This window comes from Myodes glareolus, chromosome 24 (genome assembly GCF_982192425.1).
Source record: "Myodes glareolus chromosome 24, mMyoGla1.1, whole genome shotgun sequence".
Taxonomy (NCBI): Eukaryota; Metazoa; Chordata; class Mammalia; order Rodentia; family Cricetidae; genus Myodes; species Myodes glareolus.
In genome coordinates this window covers 17,671,958-17,688,030 of record NC_142049.1, presented here as the reverse complement: position 1 = coordinate 17,688,030, position 16,073 = coordinate 17,671,958, and the positions used below count along the sequence as shown (strand labels likewise).

The 16,073-nt window shown below is 43.1% G+C and overlaps 1 long non-coding RNA gene across 1 annotated transcript; it reads right to left on the bottom strand.

Moving 5' to 3' along the window:
* Positions 1 to 10,171: 10,171 nt before the first annotated feature.
* Positions 10,172 to 11,609, bottom strand: LOC125400845 (uncharacterized). The gene is made up of 3 exons (XR_007232112.3): positions 11,420 to 11,609; positions 10,600 to 10,719; positions 10,172 to 10,506 (listed from the first exon to the last, which is right to left on the bottom strand). It is a non-coding gene; the product is annotated as an uncharacterized LOC125400845 (long non-coding RNA).
* Positions 11,610 to 16,073: the final 4,464 nt, after the last annotated feature.

Here is a 16,073-nt window from a genome sequence, read left to right as displayed (position 1 = left end):
GTTTCAGCCAATGAAGAGACCCTTTCCAAAGCAAGGTGGGTGTCACCTGAGGAACAACTCCCAGGCTGTCCCTTGGCCTTCTACGAAGGTCCATGGATAGCCACCCACACATACCTGTGCACACTCACACAGCTTAAATGAGATAGCACACTCACATGACTTAAAATTACGGTCTGATTTACTGAAAGCTACTTCTCTGGAGCACGAGAGAATAGCAATTATTTCCCCCTGGTTCTTCATCTGTGGGTACAACCACTGCTTCAGGAAACGGAGCTTACAAAACTCCCGGTGTTGGACCTAAACTCGTCAGTGTTAGAAGGTTGCACCGTGTGAACAGTTGCTGAATGACTATAAATACTTTAAGATCCTGACAGGACAATCCTTGTGGAGGAAGAAGTAAGTGCACCTTGGGCTTCCTCTACCACTGCCAAGTTCCAGAAGCCGGAAAAGACTGCTCCCAGGAGAGCTGAGAGGTCTTGGAGTTCCCAGCTAGACATCCAGCCCTGAGCCTCACATTCCTCTAACTTCCGCCTCCCTTAAGGGAGACGCTTTCATTTGTAAATTCTCCAAATGTCTGCCTAATCCTCTCCCAACAATAAAATCTCTGCTCAGGCAGGAAGAAGCTTTTCCTGTTTGCCTGGACTCACAGCTTGGTTGACCCTACATAGGAGGGTCCTGAATCCCACGGCCTCCAGGCATTGTATAGAGGACCAGTAGGGCATCAGAATAAACACTGTGGCCCTGGGCACATGAGCGTAAAGGGCCTCTGCTTGGATAGCAACACTGGAAGACAGGGCCTGAGTCCATAAGTTCCCTGAAATACCTTGTATGTCTCTAGGCCATATCCCCTCAAAAGTCACAGTGCCCAGAGTCCCAGCAGAAGGCCAGAGATACTCAAGCCCCAGCATTTTTCCTGTAGGTCACCTCTGAAGCAAGATCCCATCTTCACGTACTCAGGGAGAACCCTGCTTCAAGTATTATGTTAGCTTCCGATGGTTGCTGACTGGAACCAGTGGGGCTGACATGAGTTATCACTACCAGAGGGTCTGACCTGAGTTATCAAAACCGGAAGGACTTTCTCCAAGAGATATTTACATTTTCAGAATTCCCAAAGACAGTGTGTATTGGTCTAGCTTCCAAGGGCTCAGGAGAAGAATCTCTCCCCCCACTCTGCCCTTCCTAACTCCCGAGGATGCCGGATGTTTCCTGGGCTGTGGTTGCATTGCTTCAAATGCTGTTGTCTTCCACGTGGCCTCTCCCTCCTCTTGCCCAGCTTCCTATGTGTCCTCTCGAACCTCTGCTTTGTCTTTAGATTTACCACCCACCCGGGTGACTCAAGATGACTTCCTCATCTTGAAAGCCTTAGTGTAGACCTTTAGATATCTACAAAGACTTCTTTTCCAAATAAGGTCACACTCGCAGGTTCGGGGGGCAACACTATATGTGCAATAGACCATACACTAGCTGTCCTCACTATAACCTTAGGAAGCAGGGCTCATTTTCATATATGAGGAATTTGACAAACTATCTTCCTCATAGTCTCAAGAAGACAGTATCAGACTTGTACTCATTTATTTAAGAGATTCAGGACAGAATAAACCAAATTTGCCCCATGACCTCTGTTCCTGACGCTCCCGGAAGTTTATATGAAACAGTTACCATAATATTAAAGTGGACAATGAAGTGGCCATTGTGGTTTGGAAGTGAAGTGCCCCCCTGTTTATACTTAGTCCCCTTGTGGTAGAGCAGTTCTGAAAGGTTTGGGGACTGTTGGGAGGTAGAGCTTCACTGGAGAAAGCACATCACTGTCACAGACTAGCAGCTTGATATAAGGGCTCCACTTTCTGCCTACTCTGTATTTAGTAACTATGGCTGTATCATGAGCTGATGGCCTTCCTGAGGCAATACCTTACTGACTACACCATCACCAGGATGGCAATTGAGACCCTTGTGGTAATTATTCCATTAGTATGAAATACTGAAGACCGATATGGTGATATGAAGAAGAATGACCACCAGTCACTGCTTGGTCACCAGTGAGGGGAATGGTTTGCAGGGATTGCAATGATTTGAAACAATTATCTAAATCATTCTATTATTGGTAAAAACTTGGGAGTCAGATAGTAGGGTATGAACTTGTAGACCCAAAAGCAAAAAAAAAAAAAAAAAAAAAAGTCCAGCTGACCCTCCTCTCTGCTTTTCCAAGATCCAAAAAGATCTGAGAAGCTCCTGAGCCCCTCCTCCTACCTCCCTGTGTCTTTCTCTCACCATCTGAGTTGACCAAAAAAAAAAAAAAAAAAAAAAAAACCTGTATGGTTTTTTTTCTGGTCAGTTGAGCATGGACTTCATTCTCTGAATTAAAGTTCAATTTATTGACAGTTTCAGGGTACAGAATGAACAGATCTTCCACAACATTTCCCCCTTTTTGTCTAAATAAAAAAGAAAGGTTTTTAACTCTAACAATAATAAAACTATATATAATAGGGACAATGATCAGATATTGTCTAAATAAAAGGGTAAGGTATTAACTTTAACAAAGTAAAACTATATATAATAAAAACAATTTTCAAGTAAGAATTACATTCACAATGTCCAATCCATTTGTATTTGGCAAACTAAAAGAAAATACTCCATTATCTATTCTTTCTTGTGAGTCCAAAGTTTTGTACCTAATTTACCTTCTATTATAATGAAAATTGTAACTATAACTGTCTAATATTTAACCCCATCAGAGACCCTAGAAGTATATAATATTACCTGAGGAAGACAGACTATTTTGTAAAGCATGAAATTTTGAAGGATTTTCTTCCCTTGGCAAAGTTGAGTAGTTGCCTTTTTTTGTGTCCTGCTTGTCCAATTTGGACAACATATTGTCATCAATTGAGGCAAGGACAGTTTCTTTGCCCAATGTCTTACTTTGCCACCAATGAAAGCAAACTTCCATATGGAGGTTTTTCAATACCCATTCATTTTTTCGAAGTAAATTGGTGCTGCCATGAGCAGATGTGTCTCACTATGAAAAAAAATCTTATGTTATGAAAACATCTTAAATGCCATATTCTATAGCTCTCTGAAATGTTTGAAGACCATCTATATATCTAAAATATATCTCTGTTTGACTTTGAAAACATACCTAACATGATTACAAATTTGACTGTTAGATAATAAGTAAGCTATATTTCTTAATTATTGTATATAATTTGAAAAAATAACTTTCAAGGACTAGAAATTTACATTACATTGTTAAATGAGCTGCATAGGTCCAATACCTTAAACAAGAGTAGAACCTATATGCGATATAACAAAAATAATCTTAAATTTGTATCAATACACAAAAATTCACACCAGTGTAAAATATTTGAGACTAGTATTTTCTTTTTTAATTTAAAAGTAGATTCAATAGTCTAACTTTTTATCCCGACAATTCTATATCCTACTTTTTGCTTTGCAGAATGAGATTCTTGAATCTAATCTCCTTTTCTCTCTGACCACGACCAATAATAACTTTTAACAAAGTCCATTAAAGGATGATAAATATCCATTACTCACTGACTGACCAAAAGTCACCCATTCCACCTCTTAGGAATGTGGGCATTGTATTCTTAAAATTACTTCCTCTTGTCTGGGGGTAACAGCATTTTTAGGGGAACTTGAGAATTAAGAAAATAATCAAGTACTGTGAGAGGTAGCTGTTGTCTGCTCTCGGTGTGATGAGCAAGTACAAGGCTTTTCTGAAGTCCTGGCTGGAATAGTACATGAATCTGGACCATGTTAGTGAACCATTTTGAAATTGTCCCGAGCATTTTGTAGTTCAAAGCTGATCTTTGGGTGGTGTTTGTGAGCTTAGTGGCCTTACCACAATCCAGGAGGAATTGTCATTATGGGGCCTCATCATCCTTTTGGAAACTTCAAAAGTCACTGTTAGAAATGTTAGGAATGATTCATTGTAGGAAAACATTTTAAATGTCATATGCAGCAGATCTCAAAGAGGTTAAAGTACTATAATCTATTAAATACACCTAGGACAAACAAGCTTAATTTCTAATTACTTGCTTCAAACTCAAGACTAAAAGCATGTACAGGAGGCTAGATGGAGCCTAGATATAGAATTAGTTAGCATTCTATATGACCATTAATATCATAACACAAGATATATATATGTATCTTATAAATTTTGAAATATTATTCATACATTAAAGGAAGTTTAAAAGAGTCAAAATAAACTCAAGAAATTATGAGATTAGTGACAATAGAATAGTCCCCGAAATTTGATTTTCTTCTGTACCATACCAGGTGACTCTTCTGACATAAGACAGAAATTTTGGGTTTTCCTTCAACAAGCATTGGGTTTAGAGAAGAAAAAAAGCCATACTTCAACTCCAAAACCAGTTTTAATTTTTAACTGAATTTGGACTATAAAAAGAATATTTGCCTTATGTGTTTGTACATAACAGCAGAAACAAGCATTTGGGAATATTTATGAAATTTTATCCTGTTGGAAATGTGATATACCAATCAGCCAATTGACTCTTTTACTTGGGTAATTTTTTCTGTATGATTCCTGCTCTTCTTCAGATGTCTTGTTTGTCCAGTGGTCTTCAGATTCCTCAGTAGGATGTTTTTAGTCTACTGGAAAGATAAAAACAAAACCCTGCCCCAATCTTAATTTTGGAGAGTCCCTTTTTTGGCAGGTTATATCCTTGTTAAAACAAAATGCTTTTTTGACACCAGAAAAAGAACTATCTTTTTTTTTTTTTTTGTAAAAGATACACAATTTCTGCAGGGTCTATTCGTGCTAATTGATGAAGTCTCACTTTTTCTTTCAGAATCAATTCAGAAAACTATTCTACATAGGTCTTTAATTTTTCACTCTGTTTGTGTGGTAAAAATATCCATTCTATAATATTACCTTCTCTGTGCACAATAATTCCTATGGGAGAATGTGCAGGAGGTAAAATAACCAGAATACAATCAAGCTCTGGATCCAGTTGATCCATATACACATCTTGTATTTTCTTTTCTACCAAAGCCAATTCTCTCTCAGTCTCAGTTTATAATTTTCTTGGACAATTTAAGCCCTTATCACCTTGTAAGGTTTGAAATGAAGTAAGTAGTTCTTGAGTTGTTAATTCAATTGTAGACTGTAGCCAGTTAATATCTCCAAGCAATTTTTGAAAAGAGTTTATAATTGGTCTTTTCTGATTTGTACTTTCTGTGGCTGAGGTTGTTGTTTTGTTTGTTTTGTTTTGTTTTTGGTAAACCCATCTTATGTCCTAAATAATTAAATGAGTCTCCATTTTGTATTTTTTTCAGGAGCAATTTGTAATCCCCAACAAGGCAAATTTTGCTTTACTTCTTCAAAAAATTTTCTAAGGTATGTGTGTCTAAATCAGCTAGTAAGATATCATCTGTAGAATGGTAAATTATAGATTGAGGTAGCTTTTTATAAATGATTTCTAATGGCTGTTGAATAAAATATTGACACAGGGTGTGGCTGTAAAACACCCCTTTAGGAAAAACTTCCCACTGATACCATTTAACAGTCTGAGAAATATTGTAAGTAGGCATTGTGAAAGCAAATTTTTCTCTATCCTATTCTTGTAGAGGTATAGTTAAAAAAAAGTAGAAGCAGTCCTTTAAATCAATCACTGTAATAGGCCACCCTTTAGGTAATAAAGAAGACGAGGGAATTCCAGGCTGTAAAGAGCCCATTGGCTCTTTATTTATTTATGGCTCTAAATCCATTACTATTCTCTATTTTTCAGATTTTTAAAAAATATTTTTTATGGTTTGTTTAACTTTATTTTATGTGGATTGGTGTGAAGGTGTCAGATCCCCTGCAACTGGTTCTTCAGACAGTTGTGAGCTGCCATGTAGGTGCTGGGAATTGAACCCGGGTCCTCTGGAAGAGCAGTCAGTACCCTTAACCATTGAGCCATCTCTCCAGCCCCTCCAGATTTCTTTTTTAAAGACAAATACAGGAGAATTCCTAGGCCTGGTCGATTCTTCAATATGTTGAGCCTGCAGCTGCTCCTGTGCCAGTTGTTCTAGTGCATGTAATTTTTCTGATGTCAAAGGCCATTGTTTCTACCCACACAGGCTTATCAGTTAACCATTTTAAAGGTAGGGCTGTTGGTATCCCTGAAACAACCAGCTGTTGTGCTTTGCTTATGTACAACCTGAACAGTCTGTGACTGCTCTTGATAATACATTTTATCATTTCTCTCAGAAGCATTCTTTATTTTATGGTTTGTTTCTGAGATTGAGCAATCTGTGTTTTCCATTGCTACAATAAATCATATCCCCATAAATTCATCCCTATGTTAGGTACATATGATTTTAATTTTCCTGTCTATCCTTCTGGCCCTACACACTCAACCCATCTCATACTTTATTTTATCTAAGATAAAGTTCCAATCCCTAAAAGTCGAACGTTTACCTCCTTAAGAGGCCAATCTGGATACCAAGATTTTGGTGAAATTATTGTTACATCTATACCTGTGTCTACTAAACCCTCCATTTCAATTCCATTTATATGTATTTTTAGCCCTAGTCTCTGATTATTTATAGCACTTGGCCAAAATACTTGTTTTCTGGTCTCTCCAAAACTTTTTGTTATATCTCTAAAAGTTGTTCTGCCTTCACTCACATCCTGAGCAGTGTAGTAAAAAGAGCAGTGGGCTGCAGCCCAGCTCCCAGCCGCCCAGCTAGCTTTACCCAAAATAATTACACGGAAACTGTATTTATGTAAACACTGCCTGGGGGCTGGAGAGATGGCTCAGCAGTTAAGAGCATTGCCTGCTCTTCCAAAGGTCCTGAGTTCAATTCCCAGCAACCACATGGTGGCTCACAACCATCTGTAAGGAGGCCTGGTGCCCTTTTCAGGTATGCACGTAGACAGAATATTGTATACATAATAAATAAATAAATAAATAAATAAATAAATAAATAAATAAATATTAAAAAAATGTTTAAACACTGCCTAGCCCATTAGTTCTAACCTCTTCTTGGCTAACTCTTACATATTCTTTTAACCCATTTCTAATAATCTGTATCGTCACTTGACTGTGGCTTACTGGCATGAGTTTAACCAGCGTCCATCTCGGAGAGGAGCTTCATAGCATCTGCCTGACTCTACTTTCTTTCTCCCAGCATTCTGTTCTGTCTACCCCGCCTACCTATGTTCTGACCTATCAGGTCAAGCAGTTTCTTTATTAACTAGGCAATGAAAGCAACACACAGAAAGAAGACCTCCCTACATCAGGTACCAAGCTAGTAGAGACTCAATATTTTCACGGTGACATAAATCATAGCAGAAATTGCCTCCACTCCCTGCTCTCTATTTCAAATGGTTCAACAGAACCCCAATACCCCAAGAGTGCCCCAAACCTTTCCTGTCACACAGCAGATGCCCCAAATAATTAGACAGAACTCCAGATTTGCCCAAAGGAGCTTCCAAATGGACAAGGCCTGTCTTACAATAGCATTACTGTTAGATTAACCGACCTTCCCCGGAAAATATTCCACACTCCCAGAAGTCAGGCCTCCTGAAGCCTCTGAATGCAGAAATGGCAGAACAATGTCTCCCTCTCTCTGTAGTCCCTGACTTTGAGTTACAGCCAGGTTATTCATTCATTCATTCACTTTGTTTTTTAAGACAGAGTTTCACTGTGTGATAGTTTTGGCTGTCCTGGAACTCATTTTGTAGACCAGGCTGGCCTCGAACTCACAGAAATTCACCTGTCTCTGCCTCCCAACTGTTGAGATTAAAGGTACGCACGGCTACACCTGGGTTTATAAGCAGGTTTTCAACATCGGTAAGTGCTCTCTCTCTCTCTCCCACTGTCATGACCATTGTATTATTTATTGATTTAACGAACAGTAATAGTTCAGTATTGTTCAGCAGAAGAATCCCAAATGACAAAAGTCTGTCACTAGATGACAATGGCCCCAAAGTGCTCCAAAGAGTCAAAAGCAAATGGGAAGGTAAAGCCCGAGGCACACCAATCATGAAGAGACCAAGGGTCAGATTTCCTCAAGAATCCAAGGTCAAGTTCAAATTTGTTTAACTGCTTCACCAAGTCGAGGTAAAAAGGAGACGATGGGCGGGGCGGTGGTGGTGCACAGCTATAATTCCAGCCCTCTGGAGGCGGAGGCAGGTGGAGGTGAGTTCATGGCCAGCCTGGTCTCTGTATAGATCTTTGAGTTACATGCTGGAAGGGAAGGGAAGGGAAGGGGAGGGGAGGGGAGGGGAGGGGAGGGGAGGGAAGGGAGAGAAGAGGGGAAGGGAAGGGAAGGTGAAGGGAAGATGAAGGGAAGGGAAGGGAAGGGAAGGGAAGGTGAAGGGAAGGGAAGGGAAGGGAAAGGAGGGAAAGGGAAGGGAAGGGAAGGGAAGGGAAGGGAAGGGAAGGGAAGGGAAGGAAGTGAAGAAGGGGAAGGGAAGGGAAGGGAAGAAGGGGAAGGGAAGGGAAGGGAAGGGAAGGGAGAGAAGAGGGGAAGGAAAGGAAGGGAAGAGAAGGAAGTGAAGAAGGGGAAGGGAAGAGAAGGAAGGGAAGAAGGGAAGGGAAGGGAAGGGAGAGAAGAGGGGAAGGGAAGTAAAGAAGGGAAGGGAAGGGAAGGGAAGGGAAAGGAAAGGAAGGGAAGAGAAGGAAGTGAAGAAGGGGAAGGGAAGAGAAGGAAGGGAAGAAGGGAAGGGAAGGGAAGGGAAGGGAGAGAAGAGGGGAAGGGAAGTAAAGAAGGGAAGGGAAGGGAAGGGAAGGGAAAGGAAAGGAAGGGAAGAGAAGGAAGTGAAGAAGGGGAAGGGAAGAGAAGGCAGGGAAGAAGGGAAGAGAAGGGAAGGGAGAGAAGAGGGGAAGGGAAGTAAAGAAGGGAAGGGAAGGAAAGGAATGAAAAGGAAGGAAAGGGAATAGAAAAGGAAAGCAGCTGATGCCAGCCGAGATAGAAAGATAGGAATACGCTCCTGGAGTAAACCTACTCGAGCAGCCGCTACAAATGACGTTTCCACTCCATCTGGGGTTAGTTCACTGCAAGCAGCCAACAACCCGAGAATGTGTCTTTGGCTCTTCATGGTCACCGTTTTGTCATCAAGCCTGGGTGTCACAGCCAGTGCTCCAAGCCAGGTTTGCCACCAATTAAAATAGTTAAGTCGATAGTGACAAGTAGAATAAGGAGACTTATTCAATGTGCCCACATTGGAAAGAGGGACAAAAATCCAAGTTGTCTTCTGAGTCCTGAGGTCAAATTAAAGTTCAAACAGAGGCCTAAGGATTTGCACGTCTAAGAAGCGACACACACACACACACACACACACACGGTCCCACCCACCATTGACCCATCCTTGTCTGGGCTTCAGTCACATCCTGTAAGGGACTCTGTCTGACAAGAGGTTAGAATTCATAGAATCTCTTTCTGGGAGACAAGTTCTCCCTCTGGCTGGTGCCTTTTCCTTCTCATGCAACGTAAGATTTCTGGGGAATTTCCTGTTTCTTTGGGGTCCCTGGTTTTCAAAGTTTGACAGTCATAATGGGAGACACAAGTATCTCTTTAGAACATCTTCATTTCTGCCATCCCATTGAGGGGAGGTGGAGAGATGAGAAAGGTAGGAAGAAAAGAAAAAGGCAGGAAACAATGAAGCCAAATTTCATTCACAGTGAAATCCTGGTAATCACTCAAGACAATAATGAGGACGTTCAAGAACTGTAAATAAAACCAGAGGTAAACAGCAATCAGAGGAACCACAGCTGAGGGTGTGTGGGAGGAGGAGACCCAGAGAAGGGATGTCTGAGTCAGCCTGGAGGCTGGGGCACTTGCCCCAGTGAAGGCACAGCTCAGACCAAGGACAGGACAAGCCCTGGTGGGATCAGAAGGATGGGGCTCAGGGAGCCTCAGCCATCTTCTTGGCAGTTGGGGGAACTATCGGTTGCCTCCCTTCTGGCTCAGGAATGCTGCCACGGTTTTCTAACCCAGATCTTAAATAAGGCAGCAATCCAAGGGCTATCTCAAACCTGACTGTGCCCACCTCTCCTACTGATTTGCCCCCACCCAACACACAACACAGTTTTGACCTTGATCTTCACGATCAGATCAGCGTCTCTCCCTCCAAAGTAAAGGTTTACGGAGTGTGTTAGTATTAATCCCAATGGGAGAACAAGACCACTACCACAATTTGAGCCAGATTTGAAGCTTGATCTTTATTGGGGCGCCCAAGAGCTAGCCAGCAACCACCTCTTAAGTCGGGGTAAAGAGAGCAGCCTGGAACCCACCTCTTGGCCCCTTTCTAAGTCGTAAAATCAGGAGTAGTTTTCAAGAAGGGAGACAATGGGGCAATAAGGAAATAAAAAAAAAAACTTTAAAAAACATCTTCTGGCCATCCACTGATCCAGTGTGATTAGGGAGAGGTCAGGATATTCTCAAAAAAAATCAAAGTCATGGGAAGATTCTAGGAAACAGAAAGCAACTCAACTCTCACTCAAAATGGAGTCAGACTGGTTCCTCAGTAGCACCCACCTGTAACCAAAGGGGGAGACAGGAGTCAAATTGATATATAAAGGACTCGCCAATAAACTCACTTATATTAAGTGACACATAAGTAAAACTTACCCAAAGGACCTCTGCCTCCACTGGGCGGTCCAGAGATGATGCTGGCTTCTCATTAAGTCCTGTGTCTCTTACTAGAAACTGTGTGCCAGGCAAGCAGAATGACCTTGGTTAGTGGCTGTCCTAAAACAAAAAAGCTTGCTTCAGATAACTGTGACCGTATCTTACTTAAATCTCTCATATGTCCCAAGAGTCCAAACTTGCAATTTCCTGACTCCATAAAAAACGCGTTTAATTGCCCAAAGTATAATTGCCCACAGTGTAAAGTGTTTAATTACCCAAAGTATGGGGTCATGAGCCCAAAGGCAACTCGTTTATCGAAGCTGTAAGGGATTTCTGTTGAGGGCCAGTTTTTCTTTGGGTATTAGCCGGAACCAGTCATGCACTATTATTAAAGAATTATTTCCTTATTATTTATTATTTCCTGTGTGCTTGGAGTAAAATCTCACTGGGAGGATTAATTTGTCATACATAATTCTAGTGCTTAGGAGGCTGAGGCAGAAGGGTGGAAAATTCAAGGCTAGTCCGGGCTACAAAGAGAGATCTGATCTCAAAACTACACAGAACCAGTAAAGACCGCACCCACCCTATTCTCTCTGAGACGGCGCCAAGCCCTCCCCGCTGTGATCCTGATCTGGGACCTTGTCGAGTTCTGTAAACAGCATTGTCAAGTGGTGGGTGCCTGTAAGGCCCGAGGTGCCAACCAAATGAGAGAGAAGCATGAGAAAGTATTTGAGAGATGGAGAAGTACGCAACAAATTAGGAGGGACGGTCTCTTCCGCCTGAGGAATTTCAAGTCCCGGCCTGACTTGGCACACCTCACCTGCCTTCTGCAGTGGACTGGCAACGCAGTATACACTCAGCGCCTTTTGCCCAATGAAGTCTGCTTCTCCCAGCGGAATCTCAGAGAATTTTGCCCGGTGCCTGTCTGCACCGTGCCTGGGGCTGTATAGGCATGTCCACGTCCCTGCGTTCTTTCCCTCAGACCTCAGCCCCCCCCCATGCTGTCCTGACTTCCTGCCGCACCCACCCCTAGGACAAGAACGGTCAGAAGGTAGCTAAGCTGTCTGCTTGCACAGAGAGGGAGCAGCAGAGTCCTCTCAGGAAACAGGATTTACGTTCCCAAGAAAGGCCTCGGATTTCCCCTCTCATAAAACTGCTTCAAAGAAGACTAATGTGTTCTGCACTTGAAAAATGTCTGGGAGATTCTGCTGACCGAAGCCCGAACTTCCCCGTTCTTCCCTTTCCTGTGTGCATCTCTCCTGGTAACCTGTAAAGCTGGAACAACACAGGAGACAGGGCGTCACTTCTGTTTTGCTTTGGGTTTAAGGTAGTTTCCTAAGTTGGACACAAAAATGCTTAGCAAAATAAACTCTTTGACCTCAGCAAAGATCAACATTTAAGAGTATGGGAAGCAGAGGCTGGAGAGATGGCTCAGTGGCTTAAGAGCACGGGCTTCTCTTCCAGAGGTTCTGAGTTCAATTCCCGGCAACTACATGGCTGTAGTAGGGATGTGATGCCCTCTTCTGTTGCTGGAATAATATAGATAGAGCATTCATATGCATAAACCTTAAAAAAGTAAAAAAAAGAATATGGGAGTCAGCGGGGCCTGTTGCACACACCTTTAATAACCCCAGCACTTGGGAGGCAGAGGCAGATGGATCTCTGTGATGGATCTCTGTGAGTTCAAGGCCAGCCTGGGTTTACGTAGGAGTCCGAGGCCAACCAGAGCTATATGGTACAAACAAACAAACAAAACCAAAGACTTGGGAGAGGAGAAGTTTGAGAGTCACCTGGACATTGAATGCCAGTGACATTGTCACGAGCATTCGGATGCTAGGTAAATGGTTCAAGTCCTTTGGGCATGTCCCCACATGCAAGAAGCCTGGGAAGCAAATGAGCAAAGGCCGCCCTAACACTCCAAACAACACCCAGCAAGGACAAGTGTTTGCAGTGATATCCTTGCTAGAGGCTCTGAGCTGTGGGCCATAGGATTCACCAACCTTAAAGCTTCCTAGTTATGAGATCCAAGACAAGTTATTGGGCCTCTCTGCTTTAGCTGTGCTTCAGCGTGTCCTCTCTTTTCCTTTCCTTTCTGTTCCCCTGTCCCTTCTCTTGCCCTTACTCTTTCTTTTTCTGTTTTATTTAGCAGTAGGGATCAGGCCCATGACTCTCTGCAAGTGAAGCATACCCCTTACCACTGGGTTATACCCCAACCCCTCCAATGTGTTCCCCAAAGCTCCCACCCCTGTAGATGACTTTATTAGGAGCTCTTAGCTAGAGATGGAGACCTTTTGGTAGAGTGTCTGCCTAGTACACACAAGACCAGAGGCTCAAACCCCAATACTACATAAAGTAGAGCAAGTACCTACAATCACAGTGCTCAAGAGGCAGGAGGATCAGAAGTTCAAAGTCATCCTCAGTTACTATCAAATTCAAGACCAGACTGGGCTGAAAAAACAAGGGAAGGGGGAGTTTGGCAGGTTAGTAAGGGTCCTATAAAGTGTAGCTTTGTCCCTATTCCCAAAACCTGTTGGGCTAGCAAGGTTTTGCCTCAACAGGTTAAGATGCTTGCTGCCAAGCCTCATGACTTCAGTTCAATTCCAGGGTCCCATGTGGTGGAAAGGAAGAACTGAATTCTGAAAGTTGTCCTCTAACCTCCGTATTGGCGGTTCCTTTGGACCTGATATGTATATGCATGTTCGTGCGCACACACAGACACACACATACTACCACCACTGCATACACACGCACACCACACACATACACAGACACCCACCACCACCACATATACACACATCAGACACACACATATCACACATGCATCATATGCACACAACACGCGCACGTACACACACACAAAATGTAATAATTTATTTTAGAAGAACATGTTGGGTTTTCTTTATTTTGTTGATTCTCATCTAGATGCATCCCCCAGATGGAAACCAAGTGTCTTCAGTGTAGCTCGAACTAAATTCACAGCGGTTAGGAACTTCTGGATTAGAGAACAAGCAGGTACAATTTCAGGAGACCTGCCCTCTCTGGCGATGCCAGGCCTTTGGGTCCCAGGGCTGTATGACCTGTAGGTGGGAGATAAGCGATCCTGCAAGTGATATCCTAGAGAGTTGCTTTTAGGTGGAGTTGGGAGAACTGTGAGGAGCTGGAGACACAAATCAAGAGCAGCTTCAAGGTCCTCTCCCCTAAGGACCCAAAGAAAGCCCAAATCTAAAGACCTTTCTCTCAGAGGAACAGAAGGATGTGGGGACTCAGGAGGAGGGTGCCTTACCAGCACCACAGGCCCTGAGAAAGCGGGCAAAGGTGCGGTAGCTCTCCCTGTGGCCTTGGGCTGGTCACGAATCTATCTGGTATTTCCTGATTTTATGAACTACCGACACATGAATTCACAATCCAGACCATACCTTTTATTGTAGAATTTTCTTTTTCTTCCCAGTGCTGGGATGGCACCCAAGGCCCCACACATAATTCCCAAACCCACATGACTCCATTTTTATTTTTATCTGAAATTCTACTAGTTTGACAATCTAACTCTTTTGCTGAACATCAAACAGGGGAGCAGAGAGAGATGGAGAAAGAAGTGGTACCCTGGGTCTTCAGAAGGGTATGCTTGCCCTCTGCCCGCACATCTCCCTGGATCCAGATGTTCACCACAGCTGGGAGCCAAGCACTTCCACTGACTTCAGACACCACTCACAGTCCACCCTCTCAGATCCCTAAGTTTGTTTATTGGGTGAAGGAGCAGCATATACACGGAAAATGTTGATTACCGTCAAAGTCCCAGACAGACTGAACCCATGACCCAGGGCAAGTGGTGATGTGACTGTCTCCCAGCCTGTGCTGGAGGAGTGAATGTGTGTGTGTGTGTGTGTGTGTGTGTGTGTGTATGATGTGTGTGAATCCTAGCAGCCTCCCTCCAGGAGTGTCAAGGGAGAGAAGGGCTCTCCCCCAGTGATGGAGGAGGGTTAACTGTCTATGTGTTACTTTCCTTGGTTAATAAAGAAACTGCCTAGGGTTTTGATAGGACAGCAGCTTAGATAGGTGGAGTAGACAGAACAGAATGCTGGGAGGAAAAAGGCAGTGAGGCAGACGCCATAGCTCTCCTCTCCAAGGTGGATACAGGTTAAGATCCTTCCCGGTAAGCCACCACCTCATGGCTTACCATTAAGCCATTAATAAAAATGGGTTAATCAAGATGTGAGAGTTAGCCAATAAGAGGTTACAGATAAGGGGCCAGACAGTGTTTAAATAAATACAGTTTCCATGTAATTATTTCCGGTAAAGCTACCCGGGCAGGTGGTGGGAAGCGGCCCGCCGCTCCCTTTTACACCCCAGAGCTGACCTTTTCTCCAGACCGCCTGGGGGTCACTACTCCCCATGGACTCTTAGGTGCGACATAATTATCTCTGCTGTCTGCCACACAAGATACAAGATACAAGAATAATGTATCTTGTAAGGTCAGTTGTCACTTTGATAAGGAAATTTGCCGGGCAGGGTAGAGCATGTCTGGAACCCCAATACAAAAGGACTGAATTTGAGGCCATCCTAGGCTGCATAGTAAGTTCCAGGCCATCCTGGGTTACATAAGATTCTTCCTTGGAAAGACCCGAATGGTCAGTCCTGAAAACATAAACATACAAGTAACAGTATACAGACTGAGCGGATTGTATTACATGTTTGGAAACATATCTATGCACATACACACAACAATAGCAACAACAATTAAAGAAAAAGAGATCATGAATTTGAAAGAAAGCAAAGTGGGGCCATGATACATGGGAAGGTTTGGAGAGAGGAAAGAGAAGGTGGGGAATTATATAATTATATTAAAATCTTTAAAAAGTTTTATAAGATTTACTTATTTATTATGTATACAGTGCTTTATCTGCATATATACCTGCCCACCAGAAGAGGACATCAGATCTCATTGTAGATGGTTGTGAGCCACCATGTGGTTGCTGGGAATTGAACTCAGGACCTCTGGAAGAGCAGCCCAGGCTCTGAACCTCTAAGCCGTCTCTCCAGCCCATTCTTTAAGAAAGGAGAAAAAGGAAAGAAAAGAAAAGAAAAACTTTTTAAAATGACCAAAGGGAAGAAAGAGAGGGAGGAAGGGAGGGAGAGAAAGAGGGAGGGAGGGAGAGAAAGAGGGAGGGAGGAAGGGAGGGGAGGGCAGGAAGGGAGAGTGAGGGAGACAGACCAGAGAGACTGTTTGAAGCACCATGTCTCAGCACCCTCTTCCTGAAAGTGAATGGATAATCTCAGGCATCCATGAGACTCATAGGGCCTCACAGCACACCTTCTCCACCCATGCAATGCAGGGTGGCCTAGAAAGTATGGGTAGAGGTGACCAGGCTAGTTCTGGGCAGAAGCTCCAAACGCCGTTCCAGGTTCCTTCCTGTTTGTGTCTTGCCATTTCCGTTTGCCTTGGGAACACCAAGTTCTGACTGGGACTTCCCTTTCAA